Here is a 19,881-nt window from a genome sequence, read left to right on the forward strand (position 1 = left end):
AAATAAATAAACTCTGGGGAAAAAAAAAAAGGAAGAAACTGTTCATGATATTTTACTTTGAAAAAAGATTTCTAAACAAAAGGGAGGATTCAATCCAGATTTTATAAAATACAGTATCATGTGTGGGGTGTTGGCCTGTGTGCGTGTGTGTATGAGTGAGAAATTTATAGATCCTTAGCTAATAAAAGCATCTGAAAGGGTATATCCCAAATTAAGTTTAATGGTAATTAATTCAGTAGTTTAATTTCTGAACAATAAGATTACAGATAATTTGTATTTTTATCTGTGGCCTACTCAAACATACATTCTGTCACTTACTTCACATGCCAGGCCCTAGGTATACAAAGGTGACTGTAACAGACCCTTCCTTCAAGCTGCCCACAGCTTGGGATGATCCAAATACAGAGACCTACCAGGTCAACACAAGGACAAGACAGAGAAGAATCCAGAAAAGGACATTAAGCTTTCTGGACAAGGTTATCCCCAAGCAAGTAGTAGGCCTGACCATGGCGGCAGACAGCATAAACACCAATAGAACCAGCTTGGGCAACCGCAGTGGCATGGGGTGTTGGGACTTTAAAGTCAGAGTCAAAGAAGAGTTGTGCATGGGTAACTGGGGAGGGACAAGCCCTGTGGTTTCAGCTGGATAACCATGGGGCCCTCTCCTGTTCCTATGCCAGCTCTGGGAAGGACAGCAACATGGAAACACAAACTCTCCAGCAATGCTCTAGAGACCACAAAGGTGGCTTATTGGGCTCATGATTTGCACATTCCTTGTTAAAAATCAGGTGTTCCTAAAAAAAATAAAATAAGAGCATCTGGGTGGGTCACTTGGTTATGTGTCTGCCTTCAGCTTAGGTCATGATCCCAGGGTCCTGGGATCAAGTCCTGCATCAGGCTCCCTGCCCTTTGCCCCTCCCCTAACGCTCCTGCACTCGCTGGCTCTCTCTCTTGCAAATATACACAAAATCTCTAAAAAACAAACAAACAAAAGCCTTAAAAAATAAAATAAAATAAGGGGTCCTCCTCTGCCAGTCTCTGCCTCATAAATTGTTGTCACTGATAAATCATATTATAGCCACCAGCACACATCATGACTGCCATGGGTGGCCATGCGCCATGCAGAGGGCCTGCATGGTCAGATGTGCAGATCTGGCAGCTGGATAGGAGATGCATTTGCAGGGTTTCAGCCCAGTGGCTGGCCATCTCAGAAGCAAAAGGAATTCCTTCACCTGCCGTGGTCCCAGTGAACGAGGAGGAACATGTGACCCAGAGCAGAGCAATCAGGAGCAGGGGACAGAGTAAATAACCGATTTAGGAACTAAAATGAGAGCAGAACGTAATAACTGAATGGATAACGAGGTTAAAGTGAAACTGAGAGTCAACAAGGAGTGGTAGTTTCAATGACAGGGTGATTATATGAATGGAGTTGAGAAGACTACAGGAGAAATGGCTTCGGGAGGAGACAGTATTCCAAATTATGGAATATGGTGCAGCTCTTAAAATGACAGTTGGGACTGGAAAGAGGGGGTGCCTGGGTGGCTCAGTCAGTTAAGCGTCTGCCCTCAGCTCACGTCATGGTCCCAGGGGCCTGGGATCCAGCCCTGTGTCGGGCTCCTTGCTCAGCAGAAAGCCTGCTTCTCCCTTTCCCATTCTCTCTGCTTCTCCCTCTGTCAAATAAATAAATAAATAATCTTTAAAAAAAAAAAAAAAAAAGGAAATGTCTCAAAGACATATGTTTGAGTGAAACAAGCAATTTCAGAATAAGTACACTAGTAAGAGTAGGTAACATTTATCCAATGTGTATTGGATACCCAGTCTTGTGCTAAGAGCTTTATCTAGAACAGCCCTAACGAAGCAGGTAATTCTGTACTGCCCTTATTTAGAGTTAAGAGTCAGACACAGAGAGAAGTAGAGTTAACTTGCCCAAGAAATTCATCCAGAAAATATCAAGCCAGGATGAACCCAGCTCCAAGACCCCCCAGCCTCCTGCGTCTCTGCTCAGCTCAAAGTACCACCTGATCAGGCAAAGACAGAGGTGTATAAAAACAAATCAGCAGAGAGGCCTGGCAAGATTCTTCTTGTTTGAGGACACCCAGTCACATGTTGTTGTGGACATTCGCTCAGGCAGAGAGCAAGCCAAGATAGCAGCTGATTGCTTCTGAAAGAAGCAGAGGGATCAAGGTTCCCAAAGAAGCAAGAACATTGTGTCTTTTCACACGTTATATTAGTCAACCACGCCTGAAGTTTTCAGCAAACACCTCTGCCACAGGCATCTGTGTCTCCTCCTTCGCCCCTCATGTTACCAAACACTGTTCTGGAAGCTCCTGGAAGGGAAAAAAACGGGTCAGTGAAGGACAGCAGTATAACCTGCCTGCCTGAAGAGGAGCCTTGAAATTGCCCATCAAGCAAGAGTGCCATTACTGATACAAACAAAAGGAATCCTTCCTGAAAACAAACAGCACATTGATGGGACACCTATCTTTTCTTTTAGAATCACCTGTATTAAATGTCAAATACGTTCCAAACTGGGCATTCGAATGAAAACTGAAAAAAGAAAAAAGCAAGCCTACTGAAAGACAGAATCCTGTTTCTTACAAAGTCAGAACTTGTGACTGTGAAACATCTGGAACTCTGAGTTTGCACAGAATGAAGCAAGTATGAGGGACACATGAGACCCTCTCTGTTGCCTGCAATCACAAGTAGAATGCAATGATTATCTTTTTTAAAAATATTTATCTATTCGAGAGAGAGAAAGCACAAGCGGGGGAGGCGGGCAGAGGGAGAAGCAGGCTCCCCACTGAGCAGGGAACCCAATGCAGGGCTTGGGATCCCAAGCCCTGGGATCATGACCTGAGAGGAAGGCAGACACTCAACCGACTGAACCCCTCAGGCGCCCCACAATGATTATCTTTGTCCTAAAATTTTAATAGGTGGCTCCACTTCCTTCTCCAGAAGAGGTTATTTTCCTCTCTTAAAAGCACTTTATAGTTACACAATGTGAGCATTCTTTCCCAATACCGGAGAGGCACAGACACAAGAAGTCTCTGTACATCAAAACCAGCTTGGGGGCGCCTGGGTGGCTCAGTGGGTTAAGCCGCTGCCTTCGGCTCAGGGCATGATCTCAGGGTCCTGGGATTGAGTCCCACATTGGGCTCTCTGCTCAGCAGGGAGCCTGCTTCCCTTCCTCTCTCTCTGCCTGCCTCTCCGTCTACTTGTGATTTCTCTCTGTCAAATAAATAAATAAAATCTTAAAAAAAAAAAATTTAAAACCAGCTTGCAGAGCAAAGACGGCCATCTTCCATGACTATGCATTCTTCAGACCTACGAGTCCAAGTCAGCCAGGGTTCCCATATAAAAAGCTGTTTAATTTCATTTCTTATTTCAATCAGGGCTCTTCCCTCCCAACATTTTACATGAGAATTTTCAAACGTGAAGTGGAATTATCCAACAAATATCCCTAAAGCTGTTCAGAGTTCACAGTCAACATTCTGCTGTGATTTTCCTTATCACAGAACTGTCCATCTACCCAACTCTCTATTCATCCAGTGGGTTCATCTTTGTATAAATATTTCCATTTAAATGTAATGAAAGCTTCTGAGTTAGGGTATGATACAATCAATTTGCATTTCCACATGCTCACACTGTTAGCGAAGTGAAGCACGAGTCGGAGGAGGGTCAAAGCGAAGCAGGGAACACAGCCAGGAAGCTCTGCAGAAAGGTGCAGAAATGCACAGGGTGTCTGGAGTGACAGACTCACGTTTGAACCCCCGCTGTCACTTTTTAGCTGTGTCACCTTGAGCAGGTCATCTCACCTTCATCTCTAACAATGGCCTGGGGTGCCTGCGTGGCTCATTCGGTTAAACATCTGACTCTTGACTTCAGCTCAGGTCATGATCTCAGGGTCTTGAGATCAAGCTCCGTGTTGGGCTCTGTGCTGGCTGTGGAGCCTGCTTAAGATTCTCTCTCTCTTTCTCCTCCATTCCCTTCACTTACACATACCCATGTGCAGTCTCTTGAAGAAAGAAAGAAAGAAAGAAAGAAAAAAAGAAAGAAAGAAAGAAAGAAAGAAAGAAAGAAAGAAAGAAAGAAAGAAAGAAAAAAAGAAAGAATCTTTTTAAAAAAATTACTTGGGGTGCCTGGGTGACTCATTTGTTAAGCCTCCGCCTTTGGCTCAGGTCATGATTCCGGGGTCCTGGGACTGAGCCCCATATCAGGCTCTCTGCTTGACAGGAAGCCTGCTTCTCCCTCTCCCACTCCCTCTGCTTGTGTTCCCTCTCTCAGTGTGTCTCTTTCTGTCAAATAAATGAATAAAATCTGTAAAAAATTTAAATTAAATTTAAAAAAATGACTTGATGACTAAGCTCATTACCTCATGTGGTTGTCATAGTTACATGAAATGGATGCACATAAAATACCTCGTAAAGAATGCCTGTTCAATAATGTCTAGCTCCAATAAGTGAAACTGTAAAAATTAAAAGACAATTTATAGGCTCCTATCTTCCCAGCCTACCTCCCATCCATTTACCCTTCTAGTTCCCATTCAGAGCCATCTTGCTTCTTTCATCCTTGTCCAGTATCTTCTATGGTCCATTATCTTCTTAGTACCCTAAACTTCCCTTCCCCTAACCATTCTATCCTTTAATCACATTCCTTTGGCAAAACTCCAGCCTGTCTACCCACTCAACTTATCTACCCACTTTCCAGTGCTAGGACAAGCTGGCTCACCCAAAATAAATGAGCATCAGCCTGAAATGGGCTGTCTGGCCACATGAATCTCGAGATCCTCATCCCATAACTCCCTCTTCCCCTCTCCTTGAGTCTCATGTTTTCTCCAACCCTCTTCAATTCAGACCTTTCCCACCTCTCACACACCTCCCTGCTCTTTTCAGTAGATCTGCTCACTTCCTCATTGACAAAGGAAACAGAATCCAGCAGAGAGGAACTTCTTCCACTCCCCTATCAAACAGAACAAAGATCCCACATCTGCCTACTGCTTCACCTTTCTTCACAACAGAGAGCCATCCCTCCCGTGGCAGTCTGACACCTCCACCTGTACCTTAAATCCCACTCTCTGGACCCTTCAACAAGCCTTCAGTGATCACAACTCCTTCTCTCACTTCTCTTCCACTGGACCCTCCCTTGGATATTTCAACATGCCCATATCACTCCCGTTTTCAACAAAACCCAGTATGTAAGACAATGTCCTTGTTCTTTGGAAATGCCACCCAAATATTCATTGGTAGGGGGACTTAATGTGAGCAAAATACTCTCAAATAGTTCTGTGTGTGTGTGTGTGTATGTATGTATGTATGATAGAGAATGATAAATTAAATGGATGGGGCAAGTGTAGACAATAGGTGAATCAGGAAAAGGTTATTTGGGAGTTCTTTGTACTAGTCTTGCAAGTTTTTGAAGGTATAAAATCATATCAACATCATGATGGGAATGTAAGCTGGTACAGCCACTCTGGAAAACAGTATGGAAGTTCCTCAGAAGGTTGAAAATAGAGCTACCCTACAATCTAGCAATTGCACTACTGGGTATTTACCCCAAAGATACAAGTGTAGTGATCCAAAGGGACAACTGTATCCCAATGTTCACAGAAGCAATGTCCACAACAGCCAAACTATGGGAAGAGTCCAGATGTCCATCAACAGATAAATGGATAAAGAAAATGTGGTGTGTGTGTGTGTGTGTGTGTGTGTATTATGCGCACGCACACACACTGGAATACTACTAAATCATCAAAAGGAATGAAATCTTACCATTTGCAATGACACAGATGGAACTAGAGGGTAGGATGCTTTGTGAAATAAGTCAATCAGAGAGAGACAATTATCATATGATCTCATTCAAATGTGGAACTTAAGAAATGAACAGGATCATAGGGGAGGGGAAGGAAAAATAAAACAAGAAGAAATCAGTGAGGGAGACAAACTGTAATATTAATCATAGGACTCTTAATCATAGGAAACAAACTGAGGGTTGCTAGAGGGGAAGGGAGTGGGGAATAGGGTAACTGGGTGATGGACATTAAGGAGGGCATGTGATGTAATGAACACTGGGTATTACGAGACTGATGAATCACTGAACTCTACCTCTGAAACTAATAATATACTATATATTAATTAATTAAATTTAAATAAAATAAAGATACACACTATTTTTTAAAAAATGATATCAACATTAAAAGTTGTCAAGAAAGAAAGAAAAGTGAAAAGGAAATCTTTGACACCTGCCCTCCCCTCCAGCATCTGACTTCTAGAAACTCTGCTATCCTTTGTTCACTGTTCAGGGAGCCATTCCCCTGACTGCCCTCCTACCTCTTTGCCTTTGTTCCTTCCTGCCTGCTCTGTGGCTCATCTTCCATCCCCAACTGGACTTCCTCTGTGTTTAGCCCAAGGCTCTCTCTTCTTTCCTCCTTTGAGACATTAATCACCACCTAGAAATTTCTATCTAGCCAAATCCTCCAACCTCCACGGCTTTCCAGGCTTCAAGCATAATGGCTTTCCTTCAGGTTCTCCAATAGGCCCCACTTCCTCCCACTACACTTAACACTTCTCTCACCTAGATAACTCTTCTAAAAAATGGAAGAGGAGAGAACACATTCCAATCTACTCTAAGTCCAGTATTAGCCTGACACCAAAACAAGACAAAGTATCACCCCAAACTACAGACCGATATTATGAATAGAGACACAAAAATCCTTGGCAGAAAAGAAGCAAACCAAACCCAGCAAAATATAAAAAGGATAATACTCCATGACAAGTGGAACTTATTCTAGGAATTCAAAGTTGTTTTAACACCTGAAAATCAATGTACTACACTAGTTAGAATAAAGGACAAAAACCACAACACACACAGACACAGAGAGCATTTGATAAAAGTCAAATACTCTTTCATGATCAAAATACTAAAAAAAACTAGAAATAGTAAGGAACTTCTTCAATCTGATAAATTTTTTTCAAACAATGCATAGCTAGCATCAAACTTTGTGGTAAAAGACTAAATGTTTTCACCCTAGGGAACTGATATAGGAACAAGGTAATTATGCCTGCTCTGATCACTTCTATTCAACTTTACATTGTAGGTTATTGCTAGCACAATGAGGCAAGAGAAGGAAATAAAGATGTTCATAAAAGAGAGAAGTAAAATTACTTCTATTAGCAGAAGATGTGATCTTGTGGACCGAAAATCCTCTTTAAAAATTAGTAGAACCATTAAAGAAGTTAAACAAGATTGCTGGATACAAGATCAATATAATAAAAGTACACGCAAATGATTTTACACTAGCAATAAACAATCCTAAAATTAAGAACATAATTCCATTTACAATAGCATCAACCACAATAAAATACTTAGGAATATAATTAATAAAAATGTGCAAGGCATGTACAGTGAAAACAAAACAAAAAAATGTTGAAAAAGGGATGTCTGCCTGGTTCAGCGGGTGGAGCATTTGACACTTGATCTGGGGGTTATAAATTCAAGTCCCACCTTTTTTAAAAAGTTCAAAGAAATTAAAAATCTAAACAAATGGATGTCTTTCCAGAGATTAGAAGACAATCTTTTAAGATAGCAATATGGCTCAAATCGATCTACAGATCAATGTAATTCTTCTTAGCTGCATCTCAGTTGACTTTTTTTTTTTTTTGCAGACACTGACATAAGCATTTAAAAATTCATGCAGAAATGCAAGGGACCCAGAATAGCTAAAACAATCTTGAAAAAGAACAAAGTTGTTGGATTCATACTTTTTTATTTCAAAACTTACTAAAAAGCCACAATAATCAAGACTGTGTAGTACTGGCATAAGAATGGACATATAGATCAATGAAATCGAACTCTGAGTCCAGAAGTAAAACCTGACAGTTATGGTCCATTGATTTTCCACAGGGTGCCAAAACCAATTTCACAGGAAAAGGAAAGGACAGTCTTTTCAACACCGAGACAACTGGATATCCACATACAAAGTCACTGGCTCTTTGGAAAAACAGTTCAGTAGTGCTTCAAAAGATTAAACAGGGTTACACTCTAACCTGACATTTCCACTCCTAGGCATATGCTCAAGAGAAATAAAAATACATGTTCACATAAACTTTACACCAATGTTCACAGCAGCTTTATCCATAATAAACCGTAAGTGGAAACAATCCAAATGTCCATCAGCTGATGAATGAACGAATAAAATGTGTTCTAGGCACACATGGAGTATTTTTCAGCTTTATAAAAAAAAAAAATTAAGTTCTAACACATGCCGCAAGGACACACTTTGACAATACTATACTTAGTGATGAGGAGCTAGTGTTAAAAAACAAGACAACAGATCCAAAATGGTGTCACTTGTGCTAAATTCCACAACCAATCAGGAGCCCTCTAGTTAGGTAATCTGCCAGAAAGGTCCTTGCCATTCCCTACAGAGATGTAACCTTGCAATAACCTGCTTTTTTTGGCCTAGTATTACTTCCTTCTTCCTGCTGGCTTCTGCCTCTATCTTTCATTTTGTTCAGCTCCTGAGAACGCCCTTTCTACCTGCTGGATTGGATACTGCCCAATTCCAATCGCTTCTTGCACAAATTAACTTAGAATTTTAAACATGCCTCAATTTATCTTTTAACCACACGTTGAACGATTCTATTTATATCAAATTCCAAACTGACAAATCTACAGACAGTAGACTAGTACTAAGACTGAAATGTCATGGTGAATGGAGACCGCTAATGGGTGATAAAAATGTTCTAGAATTAGATCGTGGCGACGGCTGTACAATCCTGGAATCTATGAAAAGCCACGGAATCTGACATTTTAAACAGGTGAATTTTATGGAATGTGAATTATATCTTTAAAAAGGTGTTTTCCTAAATAAACAATTATATAAAAATAAAAAGCTGATTTTTTAAAAAGAAGAAGAGGAACGGAAGGGCATCCGGTCACACTACCTGCAAAATTTGGGGGATTTCCCCCAAAGATGTGGCTACGGAGGCCATGTGTTGGTGGGGAGAAGGAGGGGCACCGGGAAATTGGAAGCGTGCCAGGAGAAGCCTCCGTAACTTCTCAATTATGAGAGAACGATCTGATGCGTTGCCCAGACCCCCTGCCTACTCCCAATTCCAGGTCACGCCACAGTCCACGGAGACAACGGATTGAGAAAAATTGCAAAGTCCCCATTACACTCACCATCCCGCAAGAGCCGCGCACCGAAATCCGGAAGCGGAGGCGCCATATTTGTTGTGGGAAAAGCCGGTTTGAAAGGAAGTCGCTGTAGGCACGTTTGCTGAGGGCAAGCAAGGACGATGGAACGTACCGCAGCCATCTTGACTGAGGGCACTCGCCCAGCCAGGGAAGTTTTGCGCATTTGACAGTCTGGGCAATTTCTAAAAGCTTACAGATAAATGCTTTTGGTGGACACGAAAGGGAACAAGAAAAAAAAAATTTTAATTTAAATTTGAAAAATTTAAATGTTTACGTTTTAAAAAAACAAAGTGTCGGGGCGCCTAGGTGGCCCAGTGGGTTAAGCCTCTGCCTTTGGCTCAGGTCATGATCTCAGGGTCTTGGGATTCAGCCCCTGCTTGGCGGGGAGCCTGCTTACCCGCTCTCTCTCCCTGCCTCTCTGCCTACTTATGATCTCACTCCGTCAAATAAATAAATAAAATCTTTAAAAAAACCAACAACATAAAGTATAGAGAGAAACTAATCAAAGACAATGAAAATATTTTAGTATGTTGCATGCAGCCTAGCCCTACTCAACTGCCAGAATTGCAGAACCACAGAAAGGAGACTGAGTTTACTGTTCCATTTCACCACCTTCTTGAACCAGTCCTTTACATTCACATCCTCCTACAGCTGCCTGTCTTAGGATAGAAGCCCATAAATTAGGGAGTACTTCACTTGAGATGAATATTTTAAATAATGCTGCCTGAGGTTTGGTCATAGGCCAAATTTTAAGGCAAATGTAAAGATAAAATGAGAAGTAAAAACATATTCAGACCAACCTAACACAACAGCTGTAAATTTCATTTTCTCTTCCAGCACTGGTAATCAAAATGTATAAATTAACTTTTCACTTTTTTGGTGTAAAGAATCTAACAAAACATCCTTCTAAAGTAACATAGAGGGACGCATGGGTGGCTCAGATGTTTAACTGTCTGCCTTCAGCTAACGCTGTGATCCCGGGGTCCTGGAATCCAGCCCTGAATTGGGCTCCCTGCTCAGCAGGGAGTCTGCTCTCTCTTTCTCCCTCTATTGCTCCTCCTGCTTGTGTGTTCTCTCTCTCTCTCTACCTCTGTCAAATAAATTTTGAAAATATTTTTTTAAAAAATAAAGTAACATAGATTGTGACCGGAGAAAGTCTGGAATAATACTAAATTACTTTCCTGTTCGTTTCATAAAATGACTAACTCAAATATAATGGAATGAACTTAATTATATGGATTATTATATAGCCATTAAAAATGATAGAAAATACAGCAAAAGGAAATCTCAGATCATGCATTGCATTCTCAGTTTTCATAGATTTTTTGGTCTCCTTTAAACCCCATTTCTCAATCTTTCTTTTTATATCTTGGTGTTGACATTTTAAAATGTCAATTATTTTGTAGAATGTCCCTCAGTTGGAGTCTGATATTTCTGCCTGGTTTTCAATGGCATTGAACACTTGATCAATCCCTCTGGAAAACTCTTGTCTCTGGGTTTCCTTGATACTACCTCCTTCTGGTTTTTCTCTTCCCTCTCAAAAAAATCCATATAAATCTCTTTTACAAGCTCTTCTTTCTCTTCATTTTGGGCCTTTCTCAAGATACAGTCTTGAATCTTCTCTTCTCCCATTAATGCTATTTATTCCCAAGCCACTAAGCCTAGTCTCCTGGGGGTCAAATCAACGCATCCTCCAGCCACCTTTAACTCAACATTCCCCCACCTTTCAATCAACCTACTCCTATCCCAGTGTCTCCTGTCTCAGTTAAGTTGGACTCTTCAGTCAGAAACTTTTTCTCCTCCTTTGTCAGCTTGTCCTGTATCCATCCATAATCAAATCCTCCCCTGCTGATTCTTTCTCTTAAAGATCTATTGACTATCTCTTCATTCTCTCCATCCTTACAGCAACTTTCTGAATACAGCTCACCATTATCTGAATACAGCTCACCATTATCTGCCATCCCAATGACAACAGTTTTCTAACTCTCTGGCAGCCAGTTGTTCTTTTGTTTTGTTTTGTTTTTAAGGTTTTATTTATATTAGAGAAAGAGAGAATGAGAGAGAGCAACATCAGAGGGGGAAGGTCAGACGGAGAAGCAAACCCTCCACTGAGCCAGGAGCCTCATGTGGTGTGGGGCTCCATCCTGGGACTCGAGGATCATGACCTGAGCTGAAGGCAGTTGGTCAACCAACCAACCAGGATGCCACCCAGGCACCCCTTGTTTTTTTTTTTTTTTTTTTTTTTAAATGACGATTGAGTACACCCCTCCTTGACTCTCAGGCTAAATCTCAAATTTCTTAAGTAGACTTAGAGGACCCCTAGGCCTTATCTCTTATCACTGTCCCCCAACCTTCCACCTCTACATTATTTTCATTTCCTTAAATATGCCATACTTGCTCTCTTTTGCCTCTGAGCTTTTTTACTTACACAATTCCCTTCCTTAGGGACATTCTTCTTTGGTCTTTCTCATACTTCAGATCTTAGCTTTAAGGAATTCTTCCAGAAAACCTCTGACTTTCCAAATGTGAGTTCATAGTCCCTTCCAGGAATCCCCGTGTTCCTCCATTTAATAAATTCCTTTGCCCTTTCAGTTTTTCCCACTAACTGGAATGACTTTGAGGACAAGGACCATGTCTATCTCATACTTACTTGTAGTCCAGATCCCAGCCCAGTGACATAAGTAAGTACCCAGTAAGTGTAAGTGCTCAGAAAGCATTTTCAAATTTTAAAAAATTTTTATAAAAAGTTGTATTTAATTAAGCAATATAACCTCAATGTGGGGGCTTGTATTCACAACCCTGAGATCAGGAGTTGTGTGCTTTTCTGACTGACTAGCAATTTTATATGCATAATGGATAAGTCGCCTCCCAGGTGTCCCCCATTCCCCACTATCATCCAACTCAATCCATCCAAAATGTCTCAAAAACATAACTTCTTGAGGCTCCTGTGTGGTTCAGTCTGCTAAGCAGCTGGCTCTTGGTTTTGGCTCAGGTCATGATCTCAGGGACATGGGATCAAGCCGGGTATAGGCCTCTGTTCTCCGGGAGTTGGGGTAAGGGGATGGAGCGAGGTCTGCTTGAGATTCTCTCTCCCTCTCCCTCTGCCTCCTTCCTGCTTAAGCTCACATGCATTCTCTCTCTCAAATAAATATATAAATAAAATTTTTTAAAAAAGTAACTTCTTCCTGACCTGCTAATCAGTGAGATAAACACTGAAAACTTTTGCCACTGTTACTCTTTCTTTGAAAAACAAGTTTGTTTGCTTATAAACTAATTCTTATCTACTCTCCTGTGGCCTTTCCCTGAGAGGTTTTATCTTCCTGGTGGACTTCCTGGAGCAAATTTCTGAAGCCTCGAGTGACTTTTCTTTGCCACATAGCATGCCTCTGACCATCTTTTCTTACCACTTTCAGTTGGTTAGTGCATAAGAGATAAAAACTAATTGAAGTCATCATCAAAACAAAATAGGGACTGTAAATCTAGAGACAGCAAAGTAGAGATTTTATTGCATTCCAAAAGTAAGGTATAAATTACTTTTGTTCCCCTGCTGTTTTGCCATTGATTATATAATAGCTGTGAAAATGGGGTCATGTCACAATCTTATAAAACCTTTATATTTCATGGTTGATTTTTCTGCCATCAGCTGAGCTAGCTGCTGCCAAAATCTCTTTCAGCACAAAGAAGTCACTTTAGGTGAAAGACCAAAATAGCTCTTTCAAAGGAGGTTGATGTTGTTTGCAGTTACATTATCTGTCTTTGTCATTCTGAACCTTGATCCAATTACTCAGCCATCTGGGGCTGTAGCTTTAAGAAAAAAGAAAGAAAACCTTATGGGGGGGAGGAGGGAGAAAGAAAGAAAAAAAGAAAAACAAACCTTACAAAAGTTCAAGGGTTGAGTATCTGATGAGTGTCAAAACATCTTACTGTTTTTCATTCATATAATATTATAAAACCATAATTAAACAATAAGTAGATAACCAAGGGAAAAAAAATCCCACAGACTATAAGCTTCCAGACTAGACTGGAAGATCCATGAAATGAAGGTGTGGGTTTTATTTGCCAATGGATATAGGGTATATTTATAATGAACATAAGCTTGGACCTTAGTTTCTAAGGTCAGTACTAGCGCAACGGTAAGACTTTATAGATATTGTCTGATGAACATTCCATGACGCAAGGGCAAAACATCCATTTCCTGGCACACCACACCAGTCAGGGCTTAACAAATGACGTGCCATTTCATGATAGGGACAGGCACATCTGATCTATAATCCAGAGGCACTCTGGACTGTCTACATTCAGAGGTGAAGAAACAAGAGCCCTTCGCTTGGAGTCGGGAGGCTGGGCTTCACTCTTAGCTCTCTCATTAACCAGTTATGTGGTTGTGGTCCTTTACACTCTGTGAGCCATAATTTTCTTATCTATACAAAGGGAACCGTAATTACCTTCCAGGACTACTTAAAAAACAAAACAAAACAAAAAACTGCTTGATGGAGTCGTTGACAGACTGATGGCCAGAAATTCTAAATTAACTTTCCTCCCAAGTTAATGATTTGAAGACTGCCAGGAATGATGAGAGAATTGTCAGCAGAAAACAAATGCAGCTTGTAGAGGCTGTACATTTAAAAATTGATGACGCTATGAATACTGCAGAAATAATTTGTTTCATTTTTTAAAAGATTTATTTATTTATTTGAAAGAGAGAGCCATGGTGGGAGGGAGGAGGACAGAGGAAGAGGAGGAGAGAGAATCCTCAAGCAGACTCCCCACTGAGGGCAGAGTCTGATGTGGGGCTTGATCCCACAACCTAGAGATCACGACCTGAGCTGAAATGAAGACTCAGACACTCAGTCAACTGAGCCACCCAGGTGCTCCCAAATAATTTGATTCTTACACATTTATTGGGATGCGATGTCTGAGGTCTTAGTAGTTACTGCAAAACTTAGAAATCATCAGCTACAATACGGTGGTGAAGATTTTTATGTATTTATGTTCTGCCCACCTCCAAGAATTATTAATTATTAAAATCTTAGCTCATAGACACACAAAACAATCTGCCTGCCAGGTTTTTCCCATTAGTCTGAATTCCAGTCCTTCCCCTAGAGTAAGCAATCCAGGAGACCATGATGCTAGCCTCCATACCTTTAAAGATCTAGCCTGCCATGTCACATGCTATCCCCTCCATCGTATTGTTTGGATCATTTAGGGCTTGATTCATTTCAGGAGAGGACTACACAAGGGTTTAAAGACTGTGCCAGAGGCAAGACCTTCCTGGTGGCTGACAGCTACCCAATGCCTTTAAAAATAATATATCTGAAGAGTATAGTGATTGATTTACATGATAGACCACACAGAGAATTGTCCTTACCATAAAATATAAAGTATTCTGCTCCAATTGCTTGGTGTTCTTCTAAGCTATTCCCTGAAAGGTCTAGAAAATATTAAAGAACATAACTAGATTGTGAGTAGAGACCATCTTTTTTATCTTCAAAAATCTCACAACTCTTAACAAAATTATTTTGACATAGTGGGCATTAAATAAATGATGTTTGTTGAATTATCTATCTATCTATCTATCTATATAAAATCTATAAGACCTCAAAATAGGCTTTCTTTTCTTAATTGATCCCTTTATTTGTCAGTCTTTAAGTCAAAAATAAAAGATTATTTAATTATCTATTTTTCAGCCACTTGTGCTCACTTTGTATAGACATAGTATGCATTTACTGAGAAAAAAGAAGAGTAGGAAAAAGCATGAGTAGTCAGATGTTTATAGAAATACCTCATTGTCCTCTGGGACACAGTATGGAGGTTCCTCAAAAAGTTGAAAACTTGGGGGCTTAAGTGGGTAGGAGAAGAATCAATGAAACAAGATGGGTTTGGGAGGGAGACAAACCAGAAGTGACTCTTAATTTCACAAAACAAACTGAGGGTTGCTGGGGGGTTGGGAGAAGGGGGGTGGGGTTATGGACACTGGGGAGGGTATGTGCTTTGGTGAGTGCTGTGAAGTGTGTAAACCTGGCGATTCACAGACCTGTACCCCTGGGGATAAAAATATATGTTTATAAAAAATAAAAAATTTAAAAAATAGGAAAAAAATAAAAAGCATAGCTATAATACCATAAAAAAAAAAAAAGTTGAAAACAGAGCTAACCTATGACCCAGCAATTGCACTACTGGGTATTTACCTTAAAGATACAAACGTAGTGATCCGAAGGGGCATGTGCACCCCAATGTGTATAGCAGCAATGTCCACAATAGCAGAACTATGGAAAGAACCTAGATGTCCATCAACAGATGAATTGATAAAGAAAATGCTGTGTGTATATATACACAATGGAATACTATGCAGCCATCCAAAGAAAGGAAATCTTGCCTTTTGCAATGACATGGATGGAACTAGAGGGTATTATGCTAAGCAAAATAAGTTAGTCAGAGAAAGACAACTATCATATGGTTTCACTGACATGTGGGATTTGAGAAACAAGGCAGAGGATCATAGGGGAAGAGAGGAAAAACCCAAAACAAGATGGAACCAGAGAGGGAGACAAGCCATAAAAGACTCTTAATGTCAGGAAACAAACTGAGGGCTGTTGGGGGGTGAGGGCAGAGGGATGGAGTGGCTGGGTGATGGACACTGGGGAGTGTATGTGCTGTGGTGAGCACTGTGAATTGTATAAGACCGATGAATCATAGACCTGTACCCTTGAAACAAATAATATATTATATGTTAATAAAAATAAATAAAATTTTTAAAAAAGAAACACCTCACTGTCAAAGATACAACACTCACTCAAATTTTTTCTTTTTAATTATCCACTGTCTTTTTGGCAAATGCTTTTGAGTGACGTTCTCAAAGATAGTCTCAATGCCCAGATGTCAGAAAGTATGCAGAGAGGACTTGATGGAACATGCCAAGAACTACTGGCTTCAGCTGGCTTTGCTGATAACTTTGAATCTCCCCATGATTTTGCTGTCATGATCTTTGACAATGAGTTTCTGAAATGAGCTACCTTCTTACACTTCATGCTGGTTAAACTGCAGGTTCAACTTCATCGAACACTGAATTATTGACTTCTACTCCCCACTCATTCCACATCATGACCTATAAAAAGCCTGTGGGTGCCCTGAAGAGGCGTGTGCAGATTGTGGGGTGTCTTCAGTCCTGCGTTTCTTGTCTTTATCTGAAGGGAGCGTTCCCCTCGACACCTAAAAGCATTTCAGTCTTTGAACTTCTCCAGTAAAAAGTAAAATACACTCACACTAATGAATCACAAAGTTTAATGTATGTTCGGAAAGTTCTCTTGTATTGTGCAAGTCTTTGTTGTCAGTCCTGGGATGTGTATTTCTAAGTGCTTGCCCCTGAGATGGACTTCCTATGCCTTATACATAACCCAGGAGGTGTAAGGAAAAGAGCAAGGATTTGACCATACAGAAATGTGAAAAGCTACCCTAAACAATACTGGAGCCACAGACAAATCAGACAAGGAGCTAATGCCCATCTTCTGTAAAGAGAGGGCTCCAGGGGACCTGCTCAGGGAGGATGTCTGTGATCAGTTGTTAGACGGGGCCAGCAAATTTCTAAGGGCTTGCATGAACGTGCATATTACTTTGGTAATTCAAAACAGCTATAATATGCTAATGATAGCTAAGTCTGATAGAGTGTTCTAGATTGTCTAAGGGCATTAACAATATGGATGTCTTCACGTACTATTTTTGTGTCTGTTTCACAGATGAGGAAACAGAGACACAGAGAATGCAGGTAACCTGTGCCAGAACTCGTAAACGGCTGGCTAAGATGAAATATTATTCAAATATATAAACTGCAAAGAATATGATTATCCTTAAAGGAATCAGTTCCTATTCCTAGCTTCGGAAGATAACTGAAAAATAATTTATAATTTAGAAAATGACTTAAAGTTTAATTTAAAAAAATGAACTGGAGCCCATTGAACTCATAAATTATTTTTTAAAAGCAGTATTAAAATAGAGCAGACACAGCCTTATGCTGGATATCTGTGACCTAAATCCTTTGCGTTCTTTAGAAATATCTCTGGTTGGGGTACCTGGGTGGCTCAGTGGGTTGAGCCTCTGTCTTCAGCTCAGGTCATGATCTTGAGGTCCTGGGATCAAGTCCCACATCGGGCTCTCTGTTTTGCCTCTCTGCCCACTTGTGATCTCTCTCTGTCAAATAAATAAGATCTTAACAAAAAAAAGAAAGAAAGAAAGAAAGAAAGAAAGAAAGAAATATCCCTGGTCTGTGCTATAGAAAATCCCACGTCAGGGCGCCTTGTTGCTAAACTGTCTTGTTTAAAGGCCAAGAGAGGGAAAAATCACTAGCAAATCAGCATAAACAAGGAGAATGTGTAATTAACAAAGCTCAGATGCTGCAAACTGATTGATGTAGAAAATAAAAATGTGAAGACATTCCCCCTTCTTTGGGCTTATTATCTTAAATTGGCTACCTCCTTTGTTGTGGATAGCCAGACAGACTCGTGAGAGAGGCAGAGAGCTCACTTTATGTCTGGTGACACTCCTAGAGTCAGCAGTTTCAACTTCTGGGGTTCTTCTTGTTCTATAAAGAGAAGGTAATAAAATCCACCCCTCAGCACCTGAAGGCAATGTGTGAAACATACTCTCCCTTGGCTATCCAAGTGATGAGAAAAGCACTTACCTACTGTTTTTACTGATAATATCAAGTTATAAATGTTCACTATCAGTATATCCTTGGAGTGGACTGAAATCCACTCACCTTTGAGAAAGACAACAAGTCGGATGTTTCTGAAGTTCCAAAGAGCAGAGCCAGCCTCTCAAGAGGGCAAAGTAGGAGGCTACCTAGTCAATCATTTGAACAAAACAGGGTAGAACATCCTGTCCCAAAACATCTTTGGTCACCCTAGGGACTTGCAGTTCCACCATTAGAAATTCATTCCTTTGAATTGTTAGCATCCTCCTTTGGAACGAAAATAACTTTACATCGTTTTCCACTTGGGCAGTTAGTTCAAAGTTGGGTCATTGGAAGTAATGTCTAGAAGGTCCATCGGTCCTCAAGTCAGGAGGTGGGAAGGGCCTGCCCAGGAGAGGGACACAAAGAGATGTTAAAATAAATAAACTGCAAAGAATTTGATTATTCTAAAAGGAATCAGAGTTACTATTCCCAGCTTTGAACCAGCTCTAGGACCCCAAGAGCTCTAGTCTTTCCTACATCAGTATGTCCCACATAAACAAGGCCAGCCTGGTCATCTATTTTCCAGCTGCACAAATACCTCAAACTTTGGCTGGGTTTCCTGGAAAGCCACCTCTCTCCCTACCTGGCAACAGCAGTTTTCCAACAAACAGCCAGACTTGGTGACTCACAGGCGTTATTTCTCTCTTCTGCTTTGAGGCCCCATAGACACGGAGCTGGACTCTGGCAGGGCCTAGATGCAGACGTATCGTTCCAAGTTGGATCCCTGAACCCCAGAAGATTGGCTTTTTTTGGTTTTGCTTTTAAATGATAGTGTCATCACAGATTTTCTAATCCTTTGCATGGAGAATGCATCCCTTCTCAGCAGAGAAATAAATAAATAAAATCAGCAGAATACGAGTCCATATTCTGCTCTAATTAAGGCTCTCCAGGTCCTAGACAGAAAAGCCTTGCCCCCTCTGCAAAAGGAACTCGCTCCTTTCATGTTCTTTCTCTTAGCCTAGAACCAACCATCCCCTGAGCACCAGCAAGCCTAAACTTGGCGGTCATTCCCACCAGCCCGGGCTGCGAAGAGGTTTTCAGAACAGAAAGCTATTATTGTATATTTAATCTGAAGACTGAATGGAACTGGGGGGAGGGGGAAGTAGCAGGCAAGGAAGAAGGAACTAGCAAATTGCAAATGTTGACACGTCTACCGCCCCTACAGTCCAGAGGCAGACACGCCTCCTGTACCAACCCTTTCAGAGAACCATCGCAAAGATTAACCCCATTAGGAAGCGTTAGGACTTTGAGTTCTGAGCAAGGGTGAATTCACTCAACCAAAATGCCGGGAGAGCAAGCTCTGAATGAAGGTGATTAAGATAAACTTACCCAGCAGTGCTTTCCTAGCAGCTGTCCCTCATGGTTCTCTCATGACACTCGGAAGTTTCTCTGCCTCTCTCCATGTCTGACATTGCTCGCCTGTGTTACCTGACAAACTGAATGAGGTGGTTCATGATATTTTTCATATAAAGTCAACAGCTTCTTGCTGACCATGTCTTCACTTCCTCCCTGCTCCTGGATCTGTAGGAAAGAAGTTCCCAGGATGACAGAGTCGAATTAGGAAGAACTCTTTCTCCCATGAAGAAAATGGTCTAAGAGTCTCCCAGGCACTGCCAGGGAAAAGTCCCTTCTGGGGCACAAAGGCTCCTTTGTAAGTTCACCTGCACCAGCTGCACTTCTTAAGCAGGCTTTGGTCTTTCTGGACATTTCTCTGGTCAGTATAGTTTCCTTCCCGCCACCATGATTATTTTAAATTACTTTCCTTTCCCTCTCAGCTGCTAACTTGCTTCCTGATGTTATCAAACATCCAGCCCCATCCAGACCCTCTTTCTGTCCATTTAACACAGAAGTTGCTGATGGTCCCTTTTTTTTTTAAAAAGATTTTATTTATTTATTTGACAGAGAGAAATCACAAGTAGATGGAGAGGCAGGCAGAGAGAGAGAGAGGAAGGGAAGCA

At 40.9% G+C, this 19,881-nt stretch overlaps 1 protein-coding gene and 1 long non-coding RNA gene across 3 annotated transcripts in view; both read right to left on the reverse strand.

The window, feature by feature from the left end:
- The window catches only part of SHLD1 (shieldin complex subunit 1), an 83,811-nt gene extending 74,555 nt beyond the window's left edge, over positions 1-9,256 (reverse strand). Inside the window, exon 1 of one of the 2 annotated variants that reach the window (XM_082744482.1) lies at positions 9,181-9,256. The gene's annotated coding sequence lies outside the window, so the exon portion shown is untranslated. Of the gene's footprint in view, positions 1-8,942 lie in introns of both variants that reach the window. The other variant, XM_082744484.1, reaches the window with a different exon arrangement.
- A 26-nt stretch (positions 9,257-9,282) lies between these two features.
- On the reverse strand, positions 9,283-19,115 carry LOC309871458. The gene is made up of 4 exons (XR_014315294.1): positions 18,507-19,115; positions 17,948-18,265; positions 14,564-14,626; positions 9,283-9,398 (listed from the first exon to the last, which is right to left on the reverse strand). It is a non-coding gene; the product is annotated as an uncharacterized lncRNA (long non-coding RNA).
- Positions 19,116-19,881: the final 766 nt, after the last annotated feature.

The sequence above is a fragment of the Mustela nivalis genome, assembly GCF_964662115.1.
Source record: "Mustela nivalis genome assembly, chromosome: 8".
Classification (NCBI taxonomy): Eukaryota; Metazoa; Chordata; class Mammalia; order Carnivora; family Mustelidae; genus Mustela; species Mustela nivalis.